At 42.3% G+C, this 15,166-nt stretch overlaps 1 non-coding gene across 1 annotated transcript; it reads right to left on the bottom strand.

The window, feature by feature from the left end:
- Positions 1-4,450: 4,450 nt before the first annotated feature.
- LOC126491778 (U6 spliceosomal RNA) lies at positions 4,451-4,556 on the bottom strand. The gene has a single exon (XR_007589457.1). It is a non-coding gene; the product is annotated as a U6 spliceosomal RNA (small nuclear RNA).
- Positions 4,557-15,166: the final 10,610 nt, after the last annotated feature.

Genomic DNA, 15,166 nt, shown 5'->3' with positions numbered 1-15,166 from the left:
AGTGTCTTCTACAATTTCCTTCTCCTCCTCCTCCTCCTCCTCCTCCTCCTCCTCCTCCTCCTCCTCCTCCTCCTCCTCCTCCTCCTTGTTTTTTGAGACAGAGCAGGGTTTCTCTATAGCTTTGGAACCTGCCCTGGAACTAGCTCTTGTAGACCAGGCTGGCTTCGAACTCACAGAGATCCACCTGCCTCTGCCTCCCAAGTGTTGGGATTAAAGGTGTGTGCCACCACCACCCAACTACTACTTCACATTTTGTTAGAGACAGGTACTCATGTGATCAAGGCTAGTCTTTATATCACTCTCTATATAGCCAAGGATGACCTGTGCTTCTTAATCCAGCCTCAGCCCAGCCATGCTTTGGTACTGTAACTAGGTACTACCATGCCCAGGTCTACAAGGTCTGAAGTATTATAATGAAGGGCTTTCACTTCCTTTGTTGGGTTAGTCCAAGGGTGGTTTTGTTTGTTTTGTTTTGCCTTTGTTTGTTTTTTAAGTTATTGTGAATGGTATTTTTTTCTTGATTTCTCGCTCAATAGCTGTCATTGGTAGCAAGAAAGTATGCTAATTTCTGTGTTTTGTCTTTATAGTCTGCAATTTTCTGGATTGTTTATTAGACCTAATTCAGAGTTTTCTGATATCTTCTTCCTTTCCTATCAAATTTATTTATTTATTTATTTATTTATTTATTTTGGTTTTTCAAGACAGGATTTCTCTGTGGCTTTGGAGCCTGTCCTGGAACTAGGTCTTGTAGACCAGGCTGGCCTCGAATTCATAAAGATGCACCTGCCTCTGCCTCCCGAGTGCTGGGATTAAAGGTGTGCGCCACCACCGGCTGGCCCTCACTTTTATTTCTTTCTCTTGACTTATTGCTTTGCTAAGACTTCAAGCCATGCATTGAACAAAAACAGTGTAACAATATTAGTGGCATATTTCTCAGGGTCTACTGAGACATGTCTTAAGATGTCTTGGGCTGGGTCGGGTAAAGGGTTCAGTTACTAGGCTGCTTGCCTAGTTTGCATGAAGCCCTAGGTCCTGTCCCAAACATTAACATGGTAGTTCACACCAGTAATCCCAGCACTCAAGAAACAGAGGCAGGAAGATCAGAAGCTCAAAGTCTTGGGCTGGAGGGATGGCTCAGCAATTAAGAGTACTGACTGTTCTTCCAGAGGACCAGGGTTCAATTCCCAGAACCACATAGCAGCTACCAACTGTCTGCAACTCCAAAATCTTGATACCCTCACACAGACATAAATGCAGGCAAAACACCAATGAAAATAAAATAAAAAGAAGTTCAAGGTCTTCTTTGGGTACATAGCTGGTGTTAGACTAACCTGGGAAACGTGAGACCCAGTCTCAAACAAATAAATAATCCCAGCACTTGGGAGGTAGAAAGAGGCAGGTGAATCTCTGTGAATTTGAGGCTGTTTTGTTCCACACAGTGAATTACAAACCAGGCAATGGCTACATAGTGAGACCTTGTGCCAAAATAAAAAATTTCAAAGGCCCGTGAAATGGCTCAGCAGGTTAAGGTGACTGTCATCAAATGTGACAACCTGATTCAACCCCACAGACCCCCATTGGTAGAAGGAGGCAACCTACTACTGCAAGTTATCCTCTGGCCTCTGCAAGCTCACTGTAACTCCACTAAAGAAATAAATGTAACAACAAACATAGACTAGAAATGTCTTGGACTGAGGATGTAGTTCAATGGTAGAGTGCTTTTCTAGCCTATAGAAGGTGCTGGGATTGGTCCTCAGAACCATGGGGAAACAAGAAGACATTTTGTGCCTTTTACTGTAAGATAGCTGTATTGTAAGATGTCCTCTGTGTCCTCATTATTCACTCATGGGACTAAAAACAAAGAGACCTTGGAAAATTATACTAGTGGTTCATAGTTCTCTTCCACTCTTCCACCTCACTCCAGAGCCACACAGCAGCCTGTCATGACTACACAGAGAAGACTTCAGAGTTCTGCAACAAGTAGTCTTCCTTCGTTTCCTTGGAAATAATTTTTCATTTGACATTCCAACCTACGGGCTTACAGTATAGCTCAGAGGCAGAGAGCTGTCCAATATATACAGGGTCATGGTTGTCCAAGTCCCAGCACCTAAATATATTGAGAGCACAAGGAAAGACCTTTATACACAAAGTTTTTTGTTTGGTTTTCTTACGGGGATTCCTTAAAACTGTAAATGACTGCCCGGTGGCTCAGTGGGTCAAAGTGATTGCCACACGAGCTTGATGACCTGAATTCAGTGTGCAGAACCCACGGCAGAAGGAAAGGGCCGACACCCAAGGCTGTTCTCTGAACCCCACGTGCAAACACACCGTACGTACACAATATTAAATAATTTTTTAAAATCTATCAAGATAATCAGAAGGAAGAAAGGTTTGAGACATGATCACAGCCAGGATGAACCTAAAGACACATCACAGCTGAATAATGTTTCTGTGCTGGCTGGTTTTATGCCAGTTTGGCACAAGCTACAGTTATCAAAGAGGAGAAAACCCCAGCTGAGAAGACGCCTTTACAACATGGGCTGTAGGCAACCCTGTAAGGCATTTTCTTAATTAGTGACCTGATGTGGAGAGCCCAGCCCATTGTACGTGGTATTATCCCTTTGCTGGTGGTACTGGGTTCTATAAGAAAGCAGACTGAGCAAGCCAGGAGGAGCAAGTCAGTAAGCAGCATCTGCCCCCAGCCTCTGCATCAGCTCCTGCCTCCAGGTTCCTGCCCTATCCGAGTTTCTGTCCTTACCTCGTTTGATGATGAACAGAGCTTATTAAAGAACAAGTGAAATTAACCTTTTCCTCTCTAAGTGTTTGGTCATGGTGTTCCGTCACAGCAATAATAACCCTAAGTGTCTTTGATGGGACTTTGGGTTTTCAGGCAAATAATTTTCTTGAATAAATTCTTTCTTTTTTTTCTTTGCCTTTTTAGATGTTTGTGTATGTGGGGTGTGTGCTCAACTACAGGCCAAAGATCAGTGCTCAGGTGTCTTCTTCAGTCTCTCCCCACATTATTATTATTATTATTACTATTATTATTATTCTTTCTTTGTTTTTTTTTTTTTCAAGATAGGGTTTCTCTGTGTAGCTTTAGAGCCGTCCTGGAACTTGCTCTGTAGACCATGCTGGTCTCGAACTCACAGTGATTCGCCTGCCTCTGCCTTCTGAGTGCTGGGATTAAAGGCGTGCACCACTTCCTGGCTTCCACCATTTTTTCTGACAGGATTTCTCACTGAACTTGGAGCTCACTGGTTGGGCAGACTGGCTAGCCTGGGAGCCACAGGGATCTTACCAGTGTTGAAATTACAGGTGTGCACTGGCCAGCTTCTCAGGGGGTGCTGGGGACCCAAATTCAGGTCCTCATGTTCATATGGCAAGCATTTTACTGTCTAAGGCATTTCCAAAATCCTCTGAACAAGCTCATGTTTCACCAGGGCATCCCCAGTTCAGCTCTACTGGAGTGCACAGCCTGTCAGGAGCCCACGGCCCAGGAGGAGCCCAGTGCCTAGGAGGAAACTGGTGCCCAGGAGCCACTTAGGTTCTCTGGTTCCCCTGCTTGCTTTCTGCTTAATGGAAGCATACATCACTCACTTTAAAGCTTTTTCTCCCCAATATAAATATTTAATACAAAAAATATTTAATGCTATACTCTTCTCTGAGAATACTGCTTTAATGGCATTCCACATATTTTAATACTTGTGGGGTTTTTTTGTTTGTTTGTTTTTTCAAGACAGGGTTTCTCTGTAGCTTTGGTGCCTGTCCCGGAACTAGCTAATACTTGTGTTTTTAACCTTAATTCAGTTAAAAATATTTTTTTCTGATCTTTCTTGATCCAGGTATTTAAAGGTGTTGTTTTTATTAGCTTCCATTACTTGTAGGGGAGTTTTAAAATACTTTTTCTGTTATCTAATTTAATCCTTTGTGCAGGAATTCATTCGTTGTAGATGTGTAAGCATTTGCTTTATGTGTCAGTGTATAATATAATCTAGCAAATGTGCAGCGCTCTCTGGATGAGAAAGCATCGTAAGTCAGGTTCATTGATATTCTCCGCTTTTCCTGATTTTGTTTGTTTGTTGTTGTAGTTTTCCAAGACAGGAATTCTCTTTGTAGCCCTGCCTCTCCAGAAACTCAGTTTGTAGATCAGGCTGGCCTGGAACTCACAGAGATCTGCATGCCTCCTGACCCCGCAAGTGCTGAGATTAAAGGCGTGCACAATCACTGCCTGGCCTATGTTGCTGCTTTTTGTTTTTAAATATAGAATGCTTCATGAATTTTTTTATATTTATTTATTTATTATGTACACAGTGTTCAGCCTCCATGCCTGCAGGCCAGAAGAGGGCACCGGATCTCATTACAGATGGTTGTGAGCCACCATGTGGTTGCTGGGAATTGAACTCAGGACCTTTGGAAGAGCAGGCAATGCTCTTAACCGCTGAGCCATCTCTCCAGCCCCTGCTTCATGAATTTTTGTGTCATCCTTGCACAGGGGCCTTCTAATCTTCTCTGTATGGTCCCAATTTTAATATATGTGCTGTCAGAGCGAGCACAACGTTACTGTTAAAAAATTATTTTGTCAATTATCAATAGCAGAGCTAAAATCACTAAGTTTTTGTATATTTCTCATTTAAATTTTGTTGTTTTGATGGTTGTGGGAGCACATTCCTTTAATCTCAGCATTTGGAAGGCAGAGGCAGGCAGATCTTTGAGTTGAAGGCCAGCTTGGTCTATATAGAGAGTTTCAGGTCAGCCAGTGATCCTGGGTGAGCTCTTGCCTAAAGTAATGACAACAGCAATAATAAAGCCTGAAGAAACGGTTCAACAGTTAAGAGCACTGGCTGCTTTGGCAGTGGTTCTGGGAATGTTTCTTAGCACCCACATGGTAGCTCACAGCCATCTGTAATTCTTTTTTTTTTTTTTTTTGGTTTTTCGAGACAGGGTTTCTCTGTGGTTTTCCATCTGTAATTCTTATTCCAGGGGATCTAAAACTCTCTTTTGATCTCTGTGGGCACCAGGTACAACAGACATGGTGCACAGACACAAATGCAGGCAAATAATCACACACACACACACACATAAAAATAAATAAATACATCTAAAAACTAAAGCATAAGCTAAAACTTTAGACTGAAGAATTAGTGACACATAGATAGAAATCTGATTGGTATGCCTCTTTGGGCTTGGAGTTCCCATGAAATAACAGGGTGGAGATATAGACGAGGCAGTTGAACAGATACATCTGGTGTTCAAAGAAAGATGAGGACAAAGATATAAAACGGAGATATCAGCACACATGTGAAGTTGCACACATAATTCCTTAGGAAAAGACCGTACGGGCAGAACATCTGGGCGAGATAATTGGCACTTGCCGTCCCACTGCAGATAAGTAAAGAGATTTAGAAATCATGAAACATCTTGTAATTTTCTAAGAATTAGAAGCAGGACTTGAGCTAGAACTGGGGCCCAGAGTGAGCCATTTGTCAGCAGGTTTTTCCTGGGTTTTGTGCAGACCTTGTAGAGATAAATGAGTCACTAAACTGCTTATAGAAGGCTTCCTATGCTGCAGGAATGAAGGCTAGATTACGAGTACCCCTCCAAGGATGGTGATCCACACCAGATTTGAATAGGAACGTGGAGAGCTGTATTCTGAGAGGGAGGGTGTGGACCACAGTCCTTCAGGCCAGGGGTGATGGAGGAAACCACATACCTCTGTCCCGCACTGATGACTGCTTTGAGAACTTGGCAGACACAACTTAAATCTTTTGAGAAGAAAGCTAGCATCAGGTGATGTCTGTAAAAATCATTTCAAACACAATATCCTGAACTCAGGAAAAGAGACACAAAGAGATGAGAAGTCACGAGTCAGAATCATCAGAAAAAAAAAAAAAAGTTGCGGGCTGAGCATGGTGGCGCACACTTTTAATACCAGCTCTTGGGAGGCAGATCTCTGTGAGTTCGAGACCAGGCTTGCCAAAGTTCCAGTATAGCCAAAGATGCACAGAGAAACCCTGTCTCAGAAAAACAAAAGCAAAAACAAAGCAAAAGCAGAAAACAAAAAAGTGATGGGAGTCTCCAGAAACCGGAATTACTAGTCCCAGACTTGGAAAAACAATGACAATTACTGTGGTTAGTGGACAAAAAACCCTGAAAAGTTTAGCAGGAAGCCAGGAACTATATTTTTAAAACAATGACACAACACAGCATATTTGACACACAAAAAATTCTAGAAATCAAAAATTATAATACCACCAGGTGGTGGTAGTGATGTACACCTTTAATCCCACCACTCAGGAGGCAGAGGCAGGTGGATCTCAGTGAGTTTGAGGCCAGCTCGGTCCTGAGTTCCAGGACAGCCCTGACTATACAGAGAAACATTGTCTCAAAAAATAAAGTTAATACCAATTTTTAAATGGCTTTAGTAGATTAATCCCCTACCAAAGAGAATGGAATAGAATGAAGCAATAAGTAATTTAAAATGAAAATAATTAATGTAGACACAGGGGAGTGATATATATGTGTGTGTATGTATGTATACATATGCATACATTTAAATATATCACACTCCCTGTGTCTGCACTATTTTCATTTTTAAATTACTCCTTGCTTCATATATATACATACACACACACACAACAGAGCCATAAAGAAGAATGAAAGTTCTACTAGATATAAGTTTCATTAAAATTCTAAGGGAAAAAGAGAAGAAGGATTGGTCTTAGAGAGATGATGTGTAGTAACCCACTGACTCAGGAAACTCTACAGAGCCACAGAAGGATCAATAAAAAGAAATACTCACGTCCACATTAAAACAGAACTTCAGTGAACCCAAACAGGCTCAATGTAGTCATAAAAAAAGCAAAAACAGTGCAACACGTTACCATTGAACTCACCACTGCCCTCAGGGACAGAAGACAACAGGCTTCAAGGACAATAAAAGATCTCTATTAACACTAGATAACTTCGTAAAGGATGCCCTGTAGGGTGTTCACCATGAAGAAAAGAATCTGCATAAAAAAAAAATCAGGTGAGCCAGTGAGGTGACTCAGAGAGTAAAGGTCCTTGCTGCGCAAGCCTGGTAACCTAAGTTTAATCCCTGGAACCCACATAAAGGTGGAAGGAGAGAACTGACCCACAAAGGTGTCTTTTGGTCCACATGTTTAATGTGGCACATGCACTAACCTTCCATTATGCACACACAGAATAAATGATTTTTATTAGCCAAGCAGTGGAGGCACACACCTTTAATCCCAGCACTGAGAGGCAGAGGCAGGTGAATCTGTTGAGTTCGAGACCAGCCTGGTCTACAAAGAGAGTTCCAGGACAGTGAGGCTGTTACACAAAGAAAGAAAACCTGTCTCAAGAAAGCAAAACAAAGCTGGGTGGTGGTGGGGCATACCTTTAATCTCAGCACTGGGGAGGCTGAAACAGGTGGAACTCCTGTGAGTTCGAGACCAGCCTGGTCTACGTAGTGAGTTCCAGGACAGGATCCAAAGCTACAGAGAAACCCTGTCTTGAAAACAACAAAAAACAAAATAAACAAACAAACAAAACCCCAAAAAACAAAAAAGGATTTTGTTTGTTTATTTACTTATTTAGACAGGGTCACTCCAGTTCCAGAGGATCCAACGCCCCTTTCTGGCCTCTGTGGACGCTTCACATATGTGATGCACAGACAGAGACGCAGACAAAATACTAATACACTTTTTTTTTTTTTTCGAGACAGGGTTTCTCTGTAGCTTTGGAGCCTGTACTGGTACTAGCTCTTGTAGACCAGGCTGGCTTCGAACTCACAGAGATCCGCCTACCTCTGCCTCCCAGGTACTGGGATTAAAGGCGTGTGTCACCACCGCCCGGCTACACATAATTTTTTAAAAGCTTCAAACAAATTTTAAAGACTGCTGCATGTGAATTTAAAAATATTTTCCTTCTATTCGTTGACTTACCTCCACCCATTCAAAAATATTTACCTGTGTCTCTTTCATGTTACAAGCTTCTCATAAAACTGGCATTTCTAGCTGTCAATAAACATTTACAAATGTTGTAGCTGGAAAACCAAGCCTGAAGTCTGCACAAATGGTTGCCACCTACTGCAAGGCAGGTGTGGGCAGGTGGGGCCTCTGAGCATTAGAAGGTGAAGTATTTGTCACAGCTTGTCACACCAGCTGCTCTGCTTCTCCACAACTAGTTTAATCGGTTTCTCTGCTCAACTCCCTGCCCCAACTCTTAGTCAGTATTCAAAGGCCCAGGTACTATATTCTTTCCGTGTGGAGAAGAGACGCGTGGAGAGGTCTGTCCCTGCCACAGAGAGACCTACAACTGCCCCCTTCCACTGTTTTCCACTGTCTTGGTCTGAGTCCCAGTCCTCTCCCATCCAGCCAGGCAGCTACCAGGCCTCTCTGGCAGGAATCTGCTGCGGCCTTTCCCCACCGCACTGCAGTTCGCAAGTCTGGCATCTCTTCTCTGAGTTCTCTTCCAGACATTCAACAGAGGAACTGGCTTACTGATGACCTGAGCCCATTTCCTTGTGTTAGGTTGGTGCCTTTTTAATTCCCTTGTCAGGGTGACACTGGGGATGATAAACACCTGTGAACAGTCGTCTGCCTTTGACTGAAGGGAAAGATTAAGTTAAATCAAAGAATATTTGCTGTGTGAAGATCCTTTTAGATGTACGATTTTTAAATGTTCACAGGGGAAGCCATACCACGCACATGGAGAAAGTCGGAGGACAACTTTTAGGAACTGGCTCTTGCCTTCCACCATGCGGGACTTGGACTCGGGTCATCAGTTTTGGTGTTGAACACCTTTACCTGCGGAGTCATCTCACAGGCCCCTAGACATACATTTCTGGGAAAATGAACACCTCGCATTCTTCAAAAGGAACTGGTTTTCGAGACCATTAGCTTTTCTTCAGTAGGTGGCACCATTTCCCGGTTCAGCACTCCCACGTTGGAGACTGAGCTGTACCAACCTGTACAATCGAAACAAATGGGTTTCGGTGTTCGCCATTATCAACGTAAACGCACATCTCAAATCAACTGAAATCTCCAAACCGGTTCAAGTCTCTGGAGCATTAGCAAATGGTGGTTTATGCTCTGTTGGCTGGCTGTTCACTGATAGAACACTTCCCAAGCCTGCATTAAGATCCTGGGGCTCCTGTGTTGAATCCCCAGCACCTCACCTCACAACATATTACCAGCTGCACTCAGTACTAGAGGCATGCAGATTCAAGCTGTTAAGTAGTTCTTAAATCCCTATTGAGGGGACTTGGGGAGGTGACTCTGTGGTTAAGAGTCTGGACTAGTCTTGCAGAGAATCTGAATTCAATTTCCAGCACTCATGTGGGCTGGTTTCTAACAACCTGTTACTCCAGCTCCAGGGGCATCTGATGCCTCCGGCCTCATGAACACTGCACACACAAAAATCCTTTTTTTTAAAAAAAAATCTTCTTTTAGTAATTGTACATGAACAATTACAGTTCTCTGTTCTTTCTCTTTTATCCTATCCCCCCAAGTCAGTCAAGATGTACTTACATAAGTGAATCAATACTAGGGCAATACATTTTAATGTTTTTAGAATATTTTGCCTGGTCTATAAATAATAATAAGAAAATGCATAGGGGCATCTTTACTTCCTATGCTGAATTTAAAAAAAATTAGCCAGTATGTAGATCACATGTGAAATTATAATCTTCCCAGGGTTCATATAAACCTGACTAGTAAACACGAGATGTTAGAACTCTGAGGGCCTTTGCCATGTATGGGGTCTTATTTTTCAATAATCAGAACCTCACTTTCTTCTAGTGAGCAGAGATGAAGACTTCAGAAATTATGGGTTTCAAAACCAGCATGGCAGAGCATGGAAAACACATAAAGCAACCTAAAGTCAAAGCTCATCGCGAAGCCTGTGTTGGTTTTGACTGACTTTAGGAAAAGCCACAGTGACTAACAGACTAAGCCACCTCTGAGAATGGTTTTCAGTCACCTGAGACTCTTCAGTCATGATCTGGGCATTTGTCACCAATCGTGGGACTCTCGCGTTCTCTTTCATCTTTTGACAACCTTTGCTTAAAAACACTTTCCTGGAACCAGCGGTCCTCATCTGTGCACAGAACTCAGCTTAATAGCCAGAAATGTCTGGGGATGCATGAACTTTCAAATGCTTGTCTCCAAGGTTCCAGGCAGGCTTTTTGTCTAAAGGATGGGTGGACTAAGTAGGTAAGACAGTCTCACTATGCAGTGTAGGCTGGCCTTGGTCAAGATAGGATCTTCCCGCCCCTATCGCTTGACTACTGGGGTCACAAGTGTGTGCCACCACGTGCAACTAAAATTCCAGGAATTCTGTATCATTTCATTAGACCATCATTTGTGATGTTAGTTTTTCACATGCCAAGCCACACAGTATTAGTTACTAATGAGTCATAATATCTTGAAGGCCATATTCAATGCAATTAGAATAAAATATAGTAAATATTTTAAATACAGTAAAATGCAAATAAAATATAGTAAATATTCTTAAAAATTCTATTTGGACCCACATTGGTGGTGCATGCCTTTAGCCCCAGTACTTGGGAAACAGAGGTAGGTGAATCTCTGAGTTTGATGCCAGCCTGGTATACAGAATGAGTTCCAGTATAGCCTGAGCTAACAGAGAGACCCTGTCTCAAAAAATCAAAACAAAACTTCTATTTTGAGGTTATCATTGTATCAAGCAGCTTCTTAATACAATTTACTAGAAGAAAATGAAAGCTGTGTCTGTTGACTACCTTTGTCTCTATCTCTTTGTATTTACAATAAAAGACCGTGTAGTGTACATGAACTACATGGTCTCTGCAGTTAAGTAACCTAAATAAAATCTCATTTCTATATAAACAAACTTTTAGGGCCCAAGTAGAGAGCGCATTCAAATAAAGCACTTGCCATGCAAATATGAGGTCCTGAGTTCAATTTCCCAGCACCCATGTAAAAAGTCAGGTGATGTGGCACTGTCTGTAACCCCAGTATAGAGAAGACAAAGGCCAGAGGATCCCGGGACTCGCTTGCCAGTCAGCCTAGCCTAATGGGTGAGCCCAGGATCGATGAGAGACCTGATTTGTAAAAACAAGAAGGGTGGCTCCTTCAAGGTTGAGCGCTGGCCTCCATGAGCACATATGTATACGTGGACCCACACACACATGAATAAGCGTCCACGTGCATACTTGTGTGTGCACACAGAGGAGCTGGAACCACATTAGCTAAACGTGTAGTTATGGGGTCTATAATGTTCTTCTCAGCTTCAATTTCCAGTACATCCATAAGAAGTTTGCTGTGAATCACTGAGTATGTTCAGAAGCCCTTTGAGATCCTTCTCATCCTGTCCAAAAATTTCATGGGGGAAGTAGTTCTGTAAATACTCTTGGCAGTCTCCCAGGGTCTTCCCATATCATTGCCTTGAATCACTAAATTTTGCTTCACTGTCTTCATTAGAAATCTGACCAGGTTTTTGGTTAATTTCAGTTGTAAAGTTGTGAAGTATGCAGTAGATTGTGGGTACTCCCCTGCCCCCCATTCACTTTCTGGTTTTTGTTCACTTGTAGAAACTATTCATTCCTTTAGTTCTAGTGACTTAGTATGTCCATGTTTATTTTTACATTAAAATTGTGTAATTGTTTGTATGTGTTTGAGTGTTTTGTCTGCATGTACGTCTGCCCACAGAAGCCAGAAGAGAGCATCAGATCCTATGAACTAGAGCTACAGAAGGTTTGGAGATACCATGTTGGTACTGGGAATTGAACCCAGAACCCTTGGAAGAAGAGCAAGTTGTCTTAACCACTGGGCTATCACTCTAGCTCCATGTTTTTGCTTGTTTGCTTGTTTGGTTTTAGTTTTTTTTTTTTTTTTGAGACAGGATTTCTCTGTGTAGTCCTAGCTGTCTTGGAACACACTCTGTAGACCAGACTGGCCTTGAACTCACAGAGATCTGCCTACCTCTGCCTCCCCAAGTGCTGGGATTAAAGGCATATGCCACCACTGCCCAGTTTAGCTCCACGTTTTTTATTAATTTTTATTTTTACATTTATTCTGGGGAAGCATCACATGTGTAGGTCAGAGAACACTCCTCAGAAATCAGCATCCCCACCTCCATGTGGGCTCCAGGAATGAAACTCCCATTATGAGGCTGAGTGGCAAACCCCTGGGCCCACACAATCCTGAGTCATCTCACTCCCCCCGATATTTCCATGTTTAGACCGAGCTCCTCAAACTCCTGCCTGAAATTAGACACAGAATTAGATACTATGGCCCATGAACTCAGGGTAATGTGTTAAACTTCATTTTGCTGCAGATCAAAGAATGAAGATTAGAGGGTTGGAGAGACAGCTCAGAGTGGTTAAGAGCATTGGTTGCTCTTCCAGAAGACCCTGGTTCAATTTTCAGCAGCCACATGGCAGCTCACAACTGCCTGTATCAACAGTTCCCAGGGATCTGGACTCTGCAGTAACTGCACACACATGGCTGTGAGTCTCTGCATCTGTCTCCTTCTGTTGCTGGTTGAAGCTTCTCTGACGACAATTGGGAATAGGCAATGATCTTAGGTCCATAGAGCTGGGCCGGGATAGAGCCAGGGGAGGGGATCCCCATTCTCATTTCAATCTTCCTCATCCATACTCGGTTGTAATCCTGGCTCGTCTCCTACCCCTGCCCTTTTTACTTTTTTTTTTTTTTTTTTTTAATTTCAGATGTCCTTACTCCACTTTTCTCTGTTCTTCTCACTCATCTTTTAGTTACTCCCCAGTAAGTCAGCCAGTAGATCTTGGGAGGAAATTTGCTTGGTGCTGTTTCTGGCACAGAATTCTCTACCTTTTTTTTTTTTTTTAAATATATTCTTTAACTTTATTTTATGTACATTGGTGTGAAGGTATCAGCTCTCCTGGAACAGGAGTAACAGACAGTTGTGAGCTGCCATGTGGGTGCTGGGAATTGAACCTGGGTCCTCTAGAAGAGCAGCCAGTGCTCCTAACCATTGAGCCATCTCTCCAGCCCCAGAATTCTCTATCTTACTACATGTGACTCTCTGTCCAGAGGTCTCTATTTGCTTCATGTAGCCATCATTTCTTGTGCTGTAAAATTTGTTTTAAAACTTACTTCCTCCAGGTTCCTCTGTCTTGTTTCCTCGTCTTGTTGTCACAGCCATCTGACACTCTCTAAGCAGGTCCATGTCAAGTATAAAGGATGGACTTCCTTCTCGGAGCCTAAGGAAACAGGGCAAGTAGGGCAGTGGTGATGTAGTTAGTACCTGCAGGGTCTGGCATATTCGCAAGTGCTTGATCAATGGCCACTAAACAAACATCAGAGACACCGGAAGTTTAGACAGTGTGAAAAATATGCAGAGGGTAAGGGTGTGTTTGAAATAAGACAGAGGCAGAGCTGGAAGGATTTACCACTCAATTACAGGTAGGAAGTGAGGAAGACAGAGGACAGCCAAAGAGGAAGTTCAGGTTTCTATTCGGTGTTATTGACAGACAGTGGAGAGCAGATTCTATAACAAGTATATTCGCTCATTTGGGGTATGATGTATATGAGATGCCTGTGTCCAAAACATATAATCATGAGATGAAATTACCTTTTGAGTTACTGGGAGAGAGTGTGAAGAGTTTCTTTTTAAAAGCAGGTGGTTAATATTTAATAGTGTGTTTTCTTGTTCTGGCTGTCCTGGAACTTGACCTGTAGACCAGGCTGGCCTCAAAATCAGAGATCCACCTGCCTCTGCTTCCAAGTCCTGGAATTAAAGGTGTGGGCCACCACCGCCTGGCTAATAGTGCATTTTCTTTAACCCAGTATCTTAGGGTTTTGATGTGGGAAACACATGCATATGTGTTGCTTTTATTTCTTATAATTTATTTTGCCTTCAAAAATTTTTTTATTCTTTAGCTGAGCATGGGGTAAGGAGTATGTTTTCACCAGCTACAGTTAAAAATAGCAACAACAACAACCAAAAATCATTGTCAGTTTTTGTGCCCCACTATGATTGAATTTTCTTTTTTTTTTTTTTTTTTTTTTTTTTTTTTGGTTTTTCGAGACAGGGTTTCTCTGGTTTTGGAGCCTGTCCTGGAACTAGCTCTGTAGACCAGGCTGGTCTCGAACTCACAGAGATTGCCTGCCTCTGCCTCCCTAGTGCTGGGATTAAAGGCGTGCGCCACCACTGCCCAGCTTATGATTGAATTTTCAACTGTGGCCCTGGGGGTTGAGACATGGGCTTTGCATACTAGAAAAGGTTCTACCACTGAGTCAAAACCAGGCCCAAAGCCATTGTTTTAAACCTGATGTCTAGGGCCAGAAACCTAGAATCATCCTGTTTGGCCCTCAGGTGAATAAGTTTGTCCCTCTGTCGTTATGTCTCAGTTCAGGGCCACTCAGTCTTGATTGCTGAACTGGAAATTTTAGCAAGGAGTTTCTTATAATTCATAAATTTTTTTCCTAATTACTTTATAGTGAATACAAACAAACATTTTTCAGTTGGGGAACAACTGTTAAGTTATTCTCTACTTGGAGGACAATAATTTTTGACATGTTTTTAGATGAAGCAATGTAACGGCGTAAATGAATGCAGACAAATTGTAAAAATATATACAGCTTTAATGGGGAAATAGACTTACAGAACCACTGTTCCTGTGGAGACCAGGAAAGCAGAAGTGATTGCTGGGAGCATTTTCGCCATATTTATAGGTAAACTTTAGCCTGAGGTGAACACGCCCCCTAAGGGGTGGGACTTATCCCTACATCTCCCCTTTTTGTCTAAATAAGACAGAACTAAACCAAATACAACTATATACAATAATAACAAATAATAAATATAACAAACAATATTGAGAAAAAAGTTTTGCTAAACATTCTATCTCAAGGAGTCTAAATAATGTAGAGAGTAACTACAATTATATAATCTTCAACTCCGTCAAAGATCTGAGAAGGGAATAAATATTACTTAACAAAGGACATATATCCAAAATGTGCAACAATTGACAGAGACAACTGACTACCTGGGCAATCACCCAAAGTCTCGTTTGCAATGTTGAGTCAACCAACTTTGGTTAAGGCCTAACATAACTGACATACCAGCCGGGCGATGGTGGCGCATGCCCTTAATCCCAGCACTCGGGAGGCAGAGGCAGGAGGATCTCTGTGAGTTC

This window comes from Alexandromys fortis, unplaced genomic scaffold, assembly GCF_014885135.2.
Source record: "Alexandromys fortis isolate MF-2015 unplaced genomic scaffold, M_Fortis_MF-2015_v1.1 scaffold_22, whole genome shotgun sequence".
NCBI classification, from domain to species: Eukaryota; Metazoa; Chordata; class Mammalia; order Rodentia; family Cricetidae; genus Alexandromys; species Alexandromys fortis.
This window is presented reverse-complemented; position numbering and strand designations above follow the sequence as displayed.